The sequence below is a fragment of the Macaca nemestrina genome, chromosome 4 (assembly GCF_043159975.1).
Source record: "Macaca nemestrina isolate mMacNem1 chromosome 4, mMacNem.hap1, whole genome shotgun sequence".
Lineage (NCBI taxonomy): Eukaryota > Metazoa > Chordata > Mammalia > Primates > Cercopithecidae > Macaca > Macaca nemestrina.
The window spans coordinates 153,347,277-153,363,452 of NC_092128.1; the positions used below are offsets into that span (position 1 = coordinate 153,347,277).

The 16,176-nt window shown below is 45.1% G+C and overlaps 1 protein-coding gene across 5 annotated transcripts in view; it reads left to right on the forward strand.

Moving 5' to 3' along the window:
• LOC105483390 (caspase recruitment domain family member 11) overlaps positions 1 to 16,176 on the forward strand; it is a 180,405-nt gene that overhangs the window by 58,535 nt on the left and 105,694 nt on the right. The window contains exon 2 of one of the 5 annotated variants that reach the window (XM_071095426.1): positions 9,755 to 10,366. The exons of the other annotated variants lie outside the window; for them this stretch is intronic. The gene's annotated coding sequence lies outside the window, so the exon portion shown is untranslated. The remainder of the gene's footprint in view (positions 1 to 9,754; positions 10,367 to 16,176) is intronic. 5 annotated transcript variants of the gene reach the window in all.

The following is a 16,176-nucleotide window of genomic DNA, read 5'->3' on the forward strand; positions in this document are numbered from 1 at the left end:
CCAGCCTAGCCAGCACAGTGAAACCCCATCTCTACTGAAAATACAAAAATTAGCCAGGTGTGGTGGCGGGTGCCTGTAATCCCAGCTACTTGGGAGGCTGAGGCAGGAGAATCACTTGACCCTGGGAGGCAGAGGTTGCAGTGAGCCGAGATCCCGCCATTGCACTCCAGCCTGGCCTGGGCAACAGAATGAGATTCTGTCTCAAAAAATCATTTGTTTTTAATTCAAAATTTAAATGTAATTGAGTGTCCTCTATTTTATCTGGCAACCCTAGCTTAATCCATGTTGTTGCTTACTGCAGTTGCTCATTCATTTTTTATTGCCAGTAATTCATTTTTTATTGCAAATGAGTAGTATAACATTTTATTTATACTACTATTGATGGATATTTGACTTGTTTCCAATTTTTGGCTACATTGAATAATGCTACTAGAAGTATTCTTTTTTTTTTTTTTTTTTTTTTTTTTTGTAGAGTTGGGAGGTCTCACTATGTTGCCCAGGCTGGTCTCAATCTCCTGGGCTCAGGTGATCCTCCTGCCTTGGCCTCCCAAAGTGCTGAGATTAAAGGTATGAGCCACCATGCCCAGCCAGGCATTCATTCTTATGTGTCTTTTGGGAACATGTGTTTGGCCACTCAAGAGTGGATTTTCTTTATCCTAGAATATGTTTATGTTCTGCTCTAATAAATACTACCAAATAGATTTTAAGGGTGTTGTTTCAATCTACACTCCCATAAGTAGTGTATGAGAGTTCCAGTTGCTCCACACTCTTACTCACACATGGTATTGTCTGTGTCTTCATTTTAGCCACTCTTGTGGGTGTTTAGGCAAAACAAATAATTTTGTGGCTTTAATGTGCATTTTGCTTATGACTAATTAGCATATGTTGTCATGTGTTTATTGTTCATTTCCGATAGCCTCCTTTGCAAAGTGCCTGTTTAAGTGTTTTGTCCACTTTTCTCTTGAGTTGTCTTTTACTTATTGAATTGTAGTAGTTCTTTATATATGATAGACATGAGTTCTTTGTCAGATATATGTATTGTGGATTTTTTTTTCAGTTTGTGGCTCACCTTTTTACTCTCTTAATAGTCTGCTGATGAACAGAAGTTTTTAATTTTAATGCAGTCCAATTAATGTGTGTATTTCTTTCTTATAGTTAATTTGAGTCCTGTTTAAGAAGCATTCACCTATCCTAAGGCTTATGTTTCCTTCTAAAAGCCTTATTGTTTCATCTTTCACATTTATGTCTGTAATGCATCTAGAATGGGTTTTTTCCATTAAAATCAACTTTATGGAGGTATAATTTACATACAATAAACTCAGTGAGTTTTGATCAATGTATATACTCCATATAACCACAATCAAGATTTAGAGCATTTCCATCACCCCCAAAAAGTTGCCTCAAGTCCTTTTGCTACTCAGAGTGTGTTCCAGGGACCAGCATCAGCCTCCCCTTGGAGCTGCTCCCCTGAGGCAGACTCTCAGGCTCTACCCCAGACCAACTGCATTTTAACAAGGTTCCCAGGTACTCTGTATGCCCATTAAAGGTTTAGAGACAATCTGGGCTCCTTTGGAGAAAGGTGACAAGCCAAAAATGCTGCTTCTATTGTTATAAATAGTGTAGCCTGAAGCAAGTCCAAGGTAAATGATAGATGATGGAGTTTAGAGAGAAAAATGAGAGAAGAACCAAGTTGGGAAGAAATTGCAAAGTCATTACAAAAACACCCTTTATTTTCCTGGAGCAAACACCTATTCTCCCTGAGGCCTGGCCCCACTGACATTATGGCAGGGCATGACACCTGCAGACTGAGGGGCAGAATTTTCCACTGGAGAGACTGTGGGCTCCCAGGGAAGCTGCTTCCTGGTCTTCATTCTGGACCACAATGGAGAAAGCCACTCCAGTGACCACATCCAGAAGAGAGCTTAGTTTTAGGTTGCAGTTGTTTTCTTTGTTTTTGAGCTTGCTTTCTATTTTTATCTAAACAATATATGTACTTGGTTTACAAAAGTCAAACACAGCCAGGTGTGGTGGTTCCTGCCTGTAATCCCAGCACTTTGCGAGGCCAAGGCAGGTGGATTACCTGAGCCCAGGAGTTTGAGACCAGCCTGGGCAACATGGCAAAACCCTGTTTCTACCAAAAAAAAAAAATACAAAAAATTATCCAGGCATGGTGGCACGCACCTGTGGTCCCAGTTACTCGAGAGGCTGAAGTGAGAGGATCACCTGAGCCCAGAAAGTCGAGGCTGCAGTGAGCCATGATCATGCCACTGTACTCCAGCCTAAGCAACAGAGTGAGACCTTGTCTAAAAATAGAAACAGAAATAAAACATCAAATACTATCACATGACTTAAAATAAAAAATAGCAGTCTTCTAACCTGCCCCTCCCCACTTCCAAATCACATTCTTCCAACATTTTAATCATCTACCCTTCCAGATGGCACCTTATCCCCACACCTGTTGTCCCTATAATTTTCCAGTGAGTAAACCTACCTTCTCCTATCAGTTGGGGAGGGAATCTGGGGGCTCACCTGCTCTTTTTACATGTCCTCCACTCATCTGCTGGTCTCAGCCCTGCCCTGCACACCACCTCTCGCAGTACAAGGTGCTTCCATTTTCTGAGCCCTTCTGGGGTTCTGCAGAGAAAACTGTCTCTCCCCTTGCCAGCTCTTCCATCATGAGGCAGTCAGGCTTCATCCTTCTCTAATGTGAAGTCTGTAAACGTTTTGAAATTGTAAGTTAGATTTCTTGAAAATTTCAGACAAAAGGATATACAGATACTACTTGACTTATGATAGGGCTACATCCCGATGAACCCATCTTAAGTTGAAAATATGTGAGTCGAAAGTGCATTTAGTAGGCTGGGCGCAGTGGCTCACGCCTGTAATCCCAGCACTTTGGGAGACCGAGGCAGGTGGATCACCTGAAGTCAGGAGTTCAGGACCAGCCTGGTCAACATGGTGAAACCCCATCTCTACTAAAAAATACAAAAATTAGCTGGGTATGGTGGCAGGTGCCTGTAATCCCAGCTACTCAGGAGGCTGAGACAGGAGAATCGCTTGAACCCGGGAGGCAGAGGTTGCAGTGAGCTGAGATCGCACCACTGTACTCCAGCCTGGATGACAAGAGCGAAGCTTCATCTCAAAAAAAAAAAAAAAAAAAAAAAATGCATTTAGTGCAAACCTGCTGAATATCCTAGGTTTGCCTGGGATACCTTAAATATGCTCAAAACACTTACATTAGCCTACAATCGGGCAAAATCCTCTCACGCAAAGCCTATTTTCTAATGAAGTGTTTAATATCTCATGGCGTTTATTGAATACCATACTGAAAGTGAAAAACAAAATGGTTGTTTGGGCACTCAAGATAGAGTTTTTACTAAATGCCTATCACTTTCACACCATTGTAAAGTCAAAAAATTGTAAGCTGAGCCATCATAAATCAGGGATGATCTGTATAGATCCATATATAAGAAATGCTAGCAATAAGATTTCACACTAAATATATGGTATTTATTTATGTGAATGGCTTATGGGAGAAATCCAGTTAAATTTATTTCCAAAGGAATATCCAGTTGTTTTTGCAACATCTTTTCCCCACTGATTTGCAATGCCAAGTTTCTTATATATCAGAATTTTCAAATAATCATGGCTTCAAATCTGAACCCAAATTCTGTTTTGTTCCTTAGATCTACTTGTCCTTCTCTGAACAAATACCAAGCTCTCTTCCCCCTGGCCTTGTTTTCTGACTTCTCAGGTGTTTTCTTCTTGTTTTTTCTTCTTTCTTTCTTTTTTTTTTTTTTTTTTTTTTTTTTTTTTGAGACAGGGTCTCGCTTTGTCACCCAGGCGAGAGTGCAGTGGTGCCATCATAGCTCACTGTAGCCTCAACCTCCCGGACTCAAGCCATCCTACCACCTTAGCCTTCCAGGTAACTGGGACTACAGGCACACAACACCACACCCACCTAATTTTTGTATTTTTTTGTAGCGACACAGTCTCAGTATGGTACCCAGCCTGGTCTCAAACTCCTGGCCTCAAGTGATACTCCCGCCTCAGCCTTCTAAAACGCTGGCATTACAGCTGTGAGCTACTGTGCCTGGCCGACTTCTCAGGTTTTAATTGAGCATTTTATGTTCTGTCTTAGTATATCAACTATACTTCTTTTTAAATATTTTTAGTGGTTGTCCTAGAATTTAGAAAATGCATTTTTAGCTAATCCAAATTCACCTTCAAATAACACTATACTGTTTCACATGTGGTGAAGATAACTTGTAACAGAATTCCCAATTCCTTCTTCCTGACTCTACGAGATGGCTGTCAATCACTTCACTGATCCATTTGCTAGAATTACCCGATACATCATTACTGTTATTACTTTAAAAACAGTTATCTTCTAGGCCGGGCACAGTGGCTCACACCTGTAATCCCAGCACTTTGGGAGGCCGAGGCGGGCAGATCACGAGGTCAGGAGATCAAGACCATCCTGGCTAACACGGTGAAACCCCATCTTTACCAAAAATACAAAACATTAGCCAGGCATGGTGGCGGGCGCCTGTAGTCCCAGCTATTCGGGAGGCTGAGGCAGGAGAATGGCGTGAACCCGGGAGGCAGAGCTTGCAGTGAGCCGAGATCGCACCACTGCACTCCAGCCTGGGTGACAGAGCGAGACTCTGTGTCCAAAAAAAAAAAAAAAAACAGTCATCTTCTAGATTAAGAATTTTTAAAAAGATCTTATTTTTACTTTTACTTATTTCTTCTCAGTTGTTCTTCCTTTCTTTATATCATTTTTCTTCTCCTGAAGACCTTCTTTTAACATTTCTCGCAGAGCAAGTCTGCTATGAATTCTCTCTGTTTTTGCTCATCTGAGAGTCTTTATTTCTCCTTCACATTCAAGGACTACTTCACAGAATTCTATTCTAAGTCAGTGTTTTTTTCTGTCAATATTTTACTCCACTTCCTTCTTGCTCACATGGTTTCTGATGAGATGTCTGCAGTAATTCTTATCATTATTCACTTACAGATAAGGTAGGATTTTTTCCCCTCTTTGACTCCTTTTGAGATTTTTCTCCTTATCTTTGGTTTTCTGCAGCTGGACAGGATATGCCTTGGGGTGTTTTGTTATTTGTCCTGCTTGGTGTTCTCTGAACTTCCTGGATTTGTGTCATTCATTTTGCAAAATTTTTGGTCATTACTACTTGTAGTATTTCTTTTGCTTCCTTCTCTTTTCTTCTCCCTCTGCTTATCCAAGTATGCTTTACACACTTTTGATATTATGTGATACTTCTTGGATGTTCTGCCCTGATTTTGTTTTATTTTTTTTATTTTTTTTTTTTTGAGACAGAGTCTCGCTCTGTCGCCCAGGCTGGAGTGCAGTGGCCAGATCTCAGCTCACTGCAAGCTCCGCCTCCTGGGTTTACGCCATTCTCCCGCCTCAGCCTGCTGAGTAGCTGGGACTACAGGCGCCTGCCACCTCGCCCAGCTAGTTTATTTTTTGTATTTTTTAGTAGAGACAGGGTTTCACCGTGTTAGCCAGGATGGTCTCGATCTCCTGACCTCGTGATCCGCCCGTCTCAGCCTCCCAAAGTGCTGGGATTACAGGCTTGAGCCACCGCGCCCAGCCTTAATTTTTATTTTTAGCTCTGGGGTACATGTGCAGGATGTGTAGGTTTGTTACATAGGTAAACGTGTGCCATGGTGATTTGCTGCACCTGTCAACCCATCACCTAGGTATTAAGCCTGGCATGCATTAGCTATTTTTTCTAATGTTCTCCCTCCCCCTACCCCACCACCCAACAGGCCCTAGTGTGTGTTGTTCCCCTCCCTGTGTCCATGCATTTTCATTGTTCAACTTCCACTCCATCTTCATCCATGTCCCTGCAAAGGATGTGATCTCGTTCCTTTTTATGGCTGCATAATATTCCATGGTATATATGTACCACATTTTTTTATCCAGTCTATCACTGATGGGCATTTAGGTTGATTCTATGTCTTTGTGAATGTAAACAGTGCTGCAATGAACATACGCATGCATGTATCTTTGTAATAGAATGATTTACATTCCTTTGGGTATATACCCCGTAATGGGATTGCTGGGTCAAATGGTATTCTGGTTCTATGTCTTTGAGGAATCGCCACACCGTCTCCACGACGGGTGAACTAATTTACATTCCCACCAACAGTGTAAAAGCGTTCCTATTTCTCCGCAACCTCACCAGCGTCTGTTGTTTCTTGACTTTTTAATAATGGCCATTCTGACTGGTGTGAGATGGTATCTCACTGTGGTTTTGATTTGCATTTCTCTAATGATCAATGATGTTGAGCTTTGTTTCATGTTTGTTGGCTGCATCAATGTCATCTTTGGAGAAGTATCTGTTCATGTTCTTTGCCCACTTTTTAATGGAGTTGTTTGTTTTTTTCTTGTTGTGAATTTGTTTAAGTTCCCTGTATATTCTGGATTCTGATTTTTTAAAATTCCTTTTTCTCTTTGCATTTCAGTATGGGACATTATATTCATCTGTATTCAAGATCACTGATTCTCTCTTTGGCCATGTGCAGTCTACTGATGAACTAATTGAAGGCATTCTTCCTTTCTATTCTGTGATTTTTATTTCTAGCATATCCTTCTGATTCCTTCATAGAGTTTCCATTTGTCTGCTTACTTTATCCATCTGTTCTTAGATACTGTCTAATTTTTTTTCCATTTGAGCCCTCAACTTATTAGTCATAATTATTTTAAATTCCCTATCTGTGTCCTATCTGAGTCTGGTTCTGATCATCAATTTGTCTTTTCAGAGGGTGTTTTCTCTTGCCTTTTGGTATACCTTGTACTTTTTTGTTGACAGCCATACATCCTGTATTGGGTAATAGCAACTGAGAAAAATGAGCCGTTAGTGTGAAGATTCTTTGAATCTTGCTAAGATTCAGGTTCTGTTTAATGTTTGTTGTATTTCAAGGTACTAGGAGATTCAGACTCCTCAAATGTCCTTGCTTTTGTCTAGTCTCTTGACTTTGGGCTTCCCTATATATTCCTCCTTAGATCAAGTCTGTGATTTGCAGCTCTTTCAGCTCTAATCCACTGTGATTATACTGGAGCCCTGTCAGTGTACTGGTAAAGTGTGGGGGAGGGGAAATGTTCTATAATCTGTGATTACATGTAATTCTTTTAATGGGCCTGTGTTTCAGAGCTGTGTCCTCACATGGTGGAAGGGGTGAAAGAACTCTCTGGAATACCTTCTATAAAGGCACTAATCTCATTTGCAAGGGCCCCAGCCTCATGACCCAATCACCTCTCAAAGGCCTCACCACCTAACACCATCAACTTCGGGGAGAGGAATTCAAGCCTATGAATTTGGGGGAAGACACACACATTGAGACCACAGCAATAGTCTCCCAGAAATGGTAGTCTCTATCTGCTTTCCTTCTTCCAAAATTTTGTCAACATCTCTCATCTACTGTGATCATCTCTGTTCTTTATGTTCATATGAAAACACACACATATTTCATATCTTAACCAGTGAATTGCTCCATTTTCAGGAGAGAGCAGAGAGAAATATATATGCATTTCACTGGAAATCCAGCTGGAAGCATTTTCTCCTGGTGCCCCTTTCTCTTACTTCTCCAAGTGTGGTCCTCAGACCAGCAGCACTGACGTCTCTTGGGCCTGTGTTGGAAATGCAGACTCCCAGGCCCCACCCCAGACCTTGTGAATGACTTCAACAAGAGCCCAGAGGGTTCCTACACACAGTAAACCTGGAGAAGCTCTGCTCAGTCCACAAGCTTCACCTGGGCCCCCTATCTCCTCTGCTGCCTCTCATCTCACCCTTCATGTGGGTCCTTGTTAAAGCCAGGAGCTCTGGTGCAATGGTTCCCAGCCCTGGCTGCTGGTTAGAATCCTCTTTTAAAATTGCCATTGCCTAGGCCCTACCACAACTAATTGCTTCATTATCTGGGGTAATGGAGTTTTAAAAACTCCACAAGTGATTCTGACACATGCCAAGGAGAAGCAAAGAGAGCACAAAACAGGCCCTGCCCTTAAAAAGTTCCCAGCCTGAACGTGGGAGAACATTCTGGAGATTAGGAAACAGCCCTTGAGAGAAAAGAGTAGATTTCTGCACATTTAACATAAATGACATGTAGTTCCAAGAGCACAGATTTTTTTTTTTCAGACGGAGTTTCGGGCTTGTTGCCCAGGCTGGCTGGAATTACAGGTGCCCGCCACCTTGCCTGGCTAATTTTTGTATTTTCAGTAGAGACAGGGTTTCACCATGTTGGCCAGGCTGGTCTCAAACTTCTGACCTCAGGTCATCCGCCTGCCTCGGCCTCTCAAAGTACTGGGATTACAGGTGTGAGCCACCGCATCTGGCCGCACAGAATTATTTTGCATTCAAATACTTGGACTTCTGGTAAATGTCCCAGAACCTTGTTTTCCTGGGACCTTGGATTCAGTTGAAGCTCTCAATGTTTTGCATCATCTGATGGGTTGCCAGAAGTTTCCAGGTGTACCACGATTTCATGATGCTCAGAGACAAAGGGTCTCCGCTGTGACCCCCACCAGTTCTCCCCCTGTGTTTCGTGTGCACCTGAGTCAAAGTGTCTGAGGAGGGCCGGGCTGTGTTCTCAGCCAGGAGCCCGCACTGGTCACAATGTCCATTTCCTCCCACACCGCCATGATTGCTGGCAAGCTCAGGCCCAGGGTGATGATGTTATAGGAAAGGGGTCTCGATCCAGACCCCCAGAGAGGGTTCGTGGATCTTGTGCAAGAAAGAATACAGGGCGAGTCCGCATTGCAAAGTAAAATCCAGTTTATTAAGAAAGTGAAGTGGGCTGGGCATGGTGGCTCATGCCTGCAATCCCATGAGCCACCCTCAGCACTTTGGGAGGCTGAAGTGAGCGGATCACCTGAGGTCAGGAGTTCGAGATCAGCCTGACCAACATGGTGAAATCCCGTCTCTCCTAAAAATACAAAAATTAACTGGGCATGGTGGCATGTGCCTGTAGTTCCAGCTACTTGGAAGGCTGAGGCAGGAGAATCACTTGAACCCAGAAGGTGGAGGTTGCAGTGAGTCGAGATCGCGCCACTGCACTCTAGCCTGGTGACAGAGCGAAACTCCGTCTCAAAAAAAAAAAAAAAAAAAAAGAGGTGAAAGAACAGCTACCTCCATAGACAGTAGGGTGGTCCTGAAAGTAAGAGGAGGGATGCGTCTACCTAGGTACAATACTTGTTTATATATAGGATAAAAAAAGAATCATGGGGAAATGTGCTGTGCTACAAGGGCTTATGATAAAGGATTAATTTTCTTAATTACTGTATTTTGCAAGAATTGATATTACTATCTTTAAAGCAAAATTAGGAATGCTTTTGTTCTAAAGATATCGGAGGGCCAGGTGGGGTGGCTCAAGCCTGTAATCCCAGCACTTTGGGAGGCCAAGGCAGGAGGATCACCTGAGCCCAGGAGATCGAGATCAGCCTGGCCAACATGGTGAAACCCCATCTCTGCTAAAAACATAAAAATTAGCCAGGCATGGTGACATGTGCTGTAGTCCCAGCTACTCAGGAGGTTGAGGCAGGAGAATCACTTGAATCCGGGAGATGGAGGTTGCAGGGAACTGAGATCGCACCACTGCACTCCAGCCAGGGCAGCAAAGCGAAAGTCCATCTCAAAAAAAAAAAAAAAGATATCAGAATATCAGGACACTCCCAAGTCTGGGTCTGTTTCTTAAACACTATCACTCTGTTCTCTTAACCGTTAACATCTAGAAACCAGGAATGCCTAACTTTCTGGGAATGCAGCCCACCAAGTCCCAGCCTCATTTTCCTCAGCCTCACTCAAGATGGAGTCGCTATGGTTCGAACGCCTCAGACAACAATACTGTCAAACCAAAAGTCAATCATTCCAAGAGCCTTAGTGGGACCCAGCACTGATGTGGAAAGAAATGCAACAGCCCTGTTTCCTCCTGATGTTTCTCCCAGACACTCAAGGCTTGGCACCTCCGGCATCCTGTTTGATCTACAGGGGCCAGGTTGTCCACACCCTCCATCCCGGGCAGCCTGAGCCGGGCAGCCCGTCCCCCTCGGAGGTAAAGCAGGACTCCACTGCCCGCCCTGCCCATCCTGCTGGCTGTGCATCCGATTTCTACCTTTTTCTATGAACCTTGTAGCATCCAATAAAGAGGTGGAAGATGAGGGATGCTCTGAGTCCGGTTCTCCAGGACCGTTTCTTACCTGCCAATTGGAGGCTCACCTAAGTTTCCACTGAGATGCTGTGAGATTTCATGGAGGGTGCGGTGAGGGTGATTTTGTTACTGGAAAGGGACCTGGATCCAGACTCCAAGAGAGGGTTCTTGAATCTCGTGCAAGAAGGAATTCAGGGTGAGTCCATAGAATAAAGTTAAAGCAAGTTTATTAAGAAAGTAGAGGAATAGGCCAGGCGGGTGCGGGGGCTCACACCTTTAATCCCAGCACTTTGGGAGGCCAAGGTGGGTGGATCACTTGAAGTCAGGAGATCGAGACCAGCCTGTCCAACACGGTGAAACCATCTCTCTACTAAAAATACAAAAAATTAGCTGGATGTGATGGTGGGCACCTGTAATACTCAGGAGGCTGAAGTAGGAGAATCGCTTGAATCCAGGAGGCAGAGGTTGCAGTGAGCTGAGATCACACCACTGCACTCCAGCCTGGACAACAAGAGTGAAACTCCATCTCAAAAAAAAAAAAAAAAAAAAAAAAAGTAGAGGAATAAAAGAATGGCTAGTCCATAGACAGAGCAGCCCCAAGGGCTGCTGGTTGCCCATTTTTATGGTTATCTCTTGATGATATGCTAAACAAGGGGTGGATTATTCATGCCTCCCCTTTTTAGACCATACGGGGTAACTTCTTGACATTGCCATAGCGTTTGTAAAGTGCCATGGCACTGGGGAGAGTATAGCAATGAGGATGACCACAGGTCACTCTTATGGCCATGCTGGTTTCAGTGGGGTTTAGCCAGCTTCTTTACTGCAACCTGTTTTATCAGCAAGGTCTTTCTGCCAACCTCCCATCTCACCTGTGACTTAGAATGCCTGACCATCTGGGAATGCAGCCCAGTAGGTTTCAGCCTTATTTTACCCAGCTCCTATTCAAGATGGAGTTGCTCTTGTTCAGATGCCTCTGAGAGTGTGTGATTCCTGGACACAGTCCCAGGGGAAGGGTTGAGTGCCTAATACTGCTATCTTTTCTTTTATTAGAGACAGGGTCTCGCTCTGTCACCCAGGCTAGAGTGCAATGGCTCGATCACAGCCCACTGCAGTCTCGAACTCCTGGGCTCAAGCCATCCTCCCGCCTCAGCCTCCTAAGTAGCTGGGACTACAAGTGTGTGCCACCACCCCCGGCTAATTTTAAAATGTTTGGTAGAGATGAGGTCTCACTTTGTTGCCCAAGCTGGTCTCGAACTCCTGGCCTAAGCAATCCTCCTTCCTTAGCCTCCCAAAGTTCACAGGTGTGGGCCACCGTACCCAGCTGGCTGCTATCATCAGTAAGAGTCTCAGCACATTCTGTTATTTCCCTGGGGTGGTTCTGGAATGAGAGTCTGGAAGTGTTGCCAGCCAGAGTTACCTGACGCAGCCAGGTGAGGGGAAGGCAGACCTGGGGCCACTCCAGTGCCAAAGCCCCCAGGTGGGGATCATGGGCTGGTGTGTCCCCCCAGGTCCATATGTTGCAGGTCTAACCCCCAGGACCTCACGGTGTGACTGTATTTGGAGACAGGGTCTTTTAAGAGGTGATTAAGTTAAATGAGGTCATGGGGGTGAGCCCTAATTCCATGTGACTGGTGTCCTTATAAGAGGAGGAAATGAGGTCTGACCCGGTGGCTCACGCCTGTAATCTCAGCACTTTGGGAGGTGGAGGCGGAGGCGGGCAGATCACCTGAGGTCAGGAGTTCGAGACCAGCCTGGCCAACATGGTGAAACCCCGTCTCTACCAAAAATACAAAAATTAGCCAGGCGTGGTGGCTCATGCCTGTAATCCCAGCTACTCGGGAGGCTGAGGCAGGAGAATGGCGTGAACCCAGGAGGCAGAGCTTGCAGTGAGCTGAGATCGCACCACTGCACTCCATCCTGGGTGACAGAGTGAGACTCTGTCTCCAAAAAAAAAAAAAAGAGATCAGAGAGAGATGCTCACAGAACAACTACCTCGTGAGGTCATGGGGAAAAGATGCCGTCTACAGGCCTGGGAGAGAGGCCTCAGGAGACGCCTACCCTGCTGTCACCTTGATCTCAGACACCAGCCTCCAGGACTCCGAGATGATAAATGTCTGTTGTTGAAGCCGCCTTGTCTATGGCACTTTGTTATTAACACATGAATCCCGGGAAACTCATACAGGCGCTTGCTGGCCCCTCCCTGCTCTGGAGTGACTCCTGCCTCCACGTCTGGAGCCTCCAACTCCTGGGCTTCCGTCCACAGGGTCAGGGAAGCGAACCCTGTCACTGGCCACCAGAAGTGCTGGTGCAACAATCCGTTTTCCCGCTTGCTGCAATGCAGGCTTCGGGGGCTCCGCAGATGTTTCCGATGTGCGTGCAGCCCGCGGGTCTCCAGGGCAGCACGGAAGGGCCTGCCATTCCATCCTGTGCCCTCGCCACCGCCGCTGTCATCCCCCCTATTATTCAGCTCCTCTGTGGGCACGGTGCTGAGTTAATTTTTTTTTTAATTGGCTCTGCCCGACCCACCGCTGGAGCTTCCGGGAGTTCTTTTTAAAGTCAGAGAGAGAAGACGCAGGAGCCAGCTCAGTCCCTGGTTCAATTGCATGTTAAACCTAGTTTGATGTCCTCCCCACTCACCACATCTCTTTTATGACAGTTGGAAGCAGATGATGACAGTTCCAGGCGCCCTGCCTCTGCATCGCAGGGTCAGGAGGACCAGAGACCTCATTACCCGGCCTGCCACTGCCCTCTCACTCTCCTGCATCTTCCAATAGATTCCAGGATGCACCTAAAAGGGAAGGGGCAAGGGGTCCTTCTGCAGGTGACCAGATGGTGGGCTGGGCCCGTGCCCAAGGTCAGCCTCTGCATAAAAAACTTCAACACCCCTCCCCAGCCGCTGTTAAGTAGACTTCCCCATGACTGTATGCACTCAAGCCCAGCTCTTTGCCCAGACATAGGCCCAGCTCACTCTCTCCCCAGGCCATGTCTGGCTCTGCTCCTGTCTGAACACTGACCTGCCTGCCTTCCTCTTGGGCGGGGCAGATTCCACCCTCCTGCACACTCACTGATGCCCGACAAACTTTCCTTTCCTGGCTGCTCCCTCTGGCATTCCCACTCCCTTCCCGGAATTTCTTTTGCATTTTGTGATTAAAGAAGAAATCATGGTGTGAATGTGATATGGTGCAGCTGCTGTGGAAAACAGCTGGGCTGTTTCGGCAAAAGTTTAACACAAAATTACCATATGAGGCTGGGCGCGGTGGCTCAGGCCTGTAATCCCAGCTCTTTGGGAGGCCGAGACAGGTGAATCACCTGAGGTCAGGAGTTCGAGACCAGCCTGGCCAAAATGGTGAAACTGCGGGTCTATTAAAAACACAAAAATTAGCCAGGCATGGTGGTGGGCACCTGTAGTCCCAGCTACTTGGGAGGCTGAGGCTGAGGCAGGAGAATCACTGGAATCCAGGAGGCGGAGGTTGCAGTGAGCCGAGATTGAGTGACTGCACTCCAGCCTAGGTGACAGAGCGAGACTCTGTCTCAAAAAAAAAAAAAAAGTGTGGTGTCTCCTATTGATGGGCATTTAAGATGACTTCCAACCTTTTGCTGTCCTTTGTGTGTCTATGGACGTGCAGAGGAATGAATGTTTCTCTAGGTTGGGCGCCAAATAGGAATTGCTGGGCATCTTGTCCATTCAGGTTGCTATAACAGAATATTATAGACTGGGCAGCTTACAAACAACAAACATTTATTTCTTATGGTTCTGGAGGATGAGAAGTCCAAGAACAAGGCACCAGTAGATTTAGTGTCTGGTGAGGGCCTGCTTCATCCTAGATGGTGTCTTCTGGCCATGTCCTCCCGTGGTGAAATGGGCAGGGAGTCTCTGTAGGATGTCTCTCTGGGGCCTCTCTTATAAGTGTCCTAATCCCATCCCAGAGGGTGCAGCCCCCCTGACCTAACTGACTCCCAAAGGTGAGGTACTCTCCCTCATCTCCTAATACCATCTCCTTGGGGTTAGGATCTCAACATAGGATTTTGGGGAGACACAATCACACAGCAGCACCTGGTGTGAGATGTGTGGTGGCGTGTGTTCATGGATATTGCCAAATTGCCCTCAAAAACTGGCTGGACCCATTTAGATTCCCCTGAAGACAGTGGGAGAGTCCTTTATTTCCCTGCACCCTTGCCAAAACTTTATATGATCCGGCTTGAAAACGTTTGCCACTCAGATGGCGGAAACATGCTGATGATAACGATAGCAACTGCCTGTGCTTACCGGCCGCCAATCCTGTCCCAGGTGCTGTACCATAATGAGAGCAGAAACTGCTAGAACCAATGAGCAGTGATTGCACCATTGCACTCCAGCCTGCCTGGGTGATGGGAGTGAGACTCGTCTCAAAAAAAAAAAAAAAAAAAAAATTCACTTCACAGGGTTGTTGTGGGATTAAGTGAATGGATATCACAGCTCATTGCAGCCTCAACCTCCCGGTCTCAAGCCATCTTCTCACCTCATTTTTTGACTTTTTTTTGTAGAGACGGGGGTCTCACTATGTTGCCCAGGCTGGTCTCGAACTCCTGGGCTCAAGCGATCCTCTGCCTCGGCCTCCCAAAGTGCTGGGATTACAGGCGTGAGCCACGGTGCCTGGTGGAGTGAGCTCTTTTCTCATTCCTGTTTTGCACCTCCAACTCAAGTGCAGAATGGAATCTCAATGTTCCAATCCTTTTCCTTATTAGCGAGCCTGATCATCACTGCCATGTTCATTGGTTGTGTAAAGTTCTGTGAACTCCTGCTCTGTTTCCTTCTTTTCTTTCTCACCACGTGCCTTGTCTCTTTCTTATCGACAGTCTGCACATTAATCTCTATTTCATATATTACAGATGTTTTCCTGGACCATAACTTACACTTTAACTTTGTTGTGCTGTTTTTCACCACATAGAAGTGATAAATTACAATGTACGCGAAGGCATCAATCTTTTCCTCAATGACATTAGCATACGATGCCTTCTTTAGAAAGGCCTTTCCTATACCAAGGTTATTGGAGTATTTCACAGGTTTTTTTTTCTTCTAATACTTTCGAATTTATTATTTCATTTGTAAGTCATTCATCCATCTGCAAATTATGCAAAGGGGCAGGTAGGAACATAATTTTTTCTGAATCGTTAGCAAATTATCCATCAGCACTTGAATACTCCCATTTTCTACCTTAGTTTGAAATGTCACCCTAATCATACACTAAATTTTTACACCTACACTGACTGTCTGCTAGACTTTTGTTCATTGATCTAATTATCTGTTTCTGTACCACTGTGGCCTGTAGTCTTATAATATGTTTTAATTTCTGGAGAGATGCAAGTTGACTTTGGATTTAACCACCTTATTGCACTCTCATATTGGTTCTAGCAGTTTCTGCTGTCATTATGGTTCACTTGTAAATAATTTTAAATATTCTGGTTTATAGATTAGAGGGGGTATTCTTTTGTCACTTTAAAAATTTTAGTGTGTCTTTGTCAGCAAATATGCCATATGCTATTTCTGCTTTTCATGATTACTTGAAATTTCCTTTGTGGCTAATCCGTGTTGAATTTTTGTAGAATTTCCATGTGTAATTGAAAAGAGTTTTTTTCTCTCATTTGTTGGGTACAGAGTTCTGTAGCTCTGTTAGAGCAAACGTACTCATTATTTGAATCATCTCTCCCTGTACTTGCCGTCCCCGTCTCCGAGGACTGCAGGAAGTCTCTTTACTGTGGCACTGTCTTTACCGATTTCTTCCTGTATTTCTATCAGTTTTGCATTATGTGCTTCGAAGCCAGATTGTGAGGCATGCAAGCATTCATGGTTGTTAACAGACTCCTCTTAATAGCATGAAAAGTGGCCAGGCACAGTGGCTCACATCTGTAATCCCAGCACTTTCAGAAGCTGAGGCAGGAGGATCACTTAAACCCAGGAGTTGGAGACTGGCCTGGGCAACATAGTAAGACCCTGCCTGTCTCTACAAAAGATTAAAAAATTAGCTG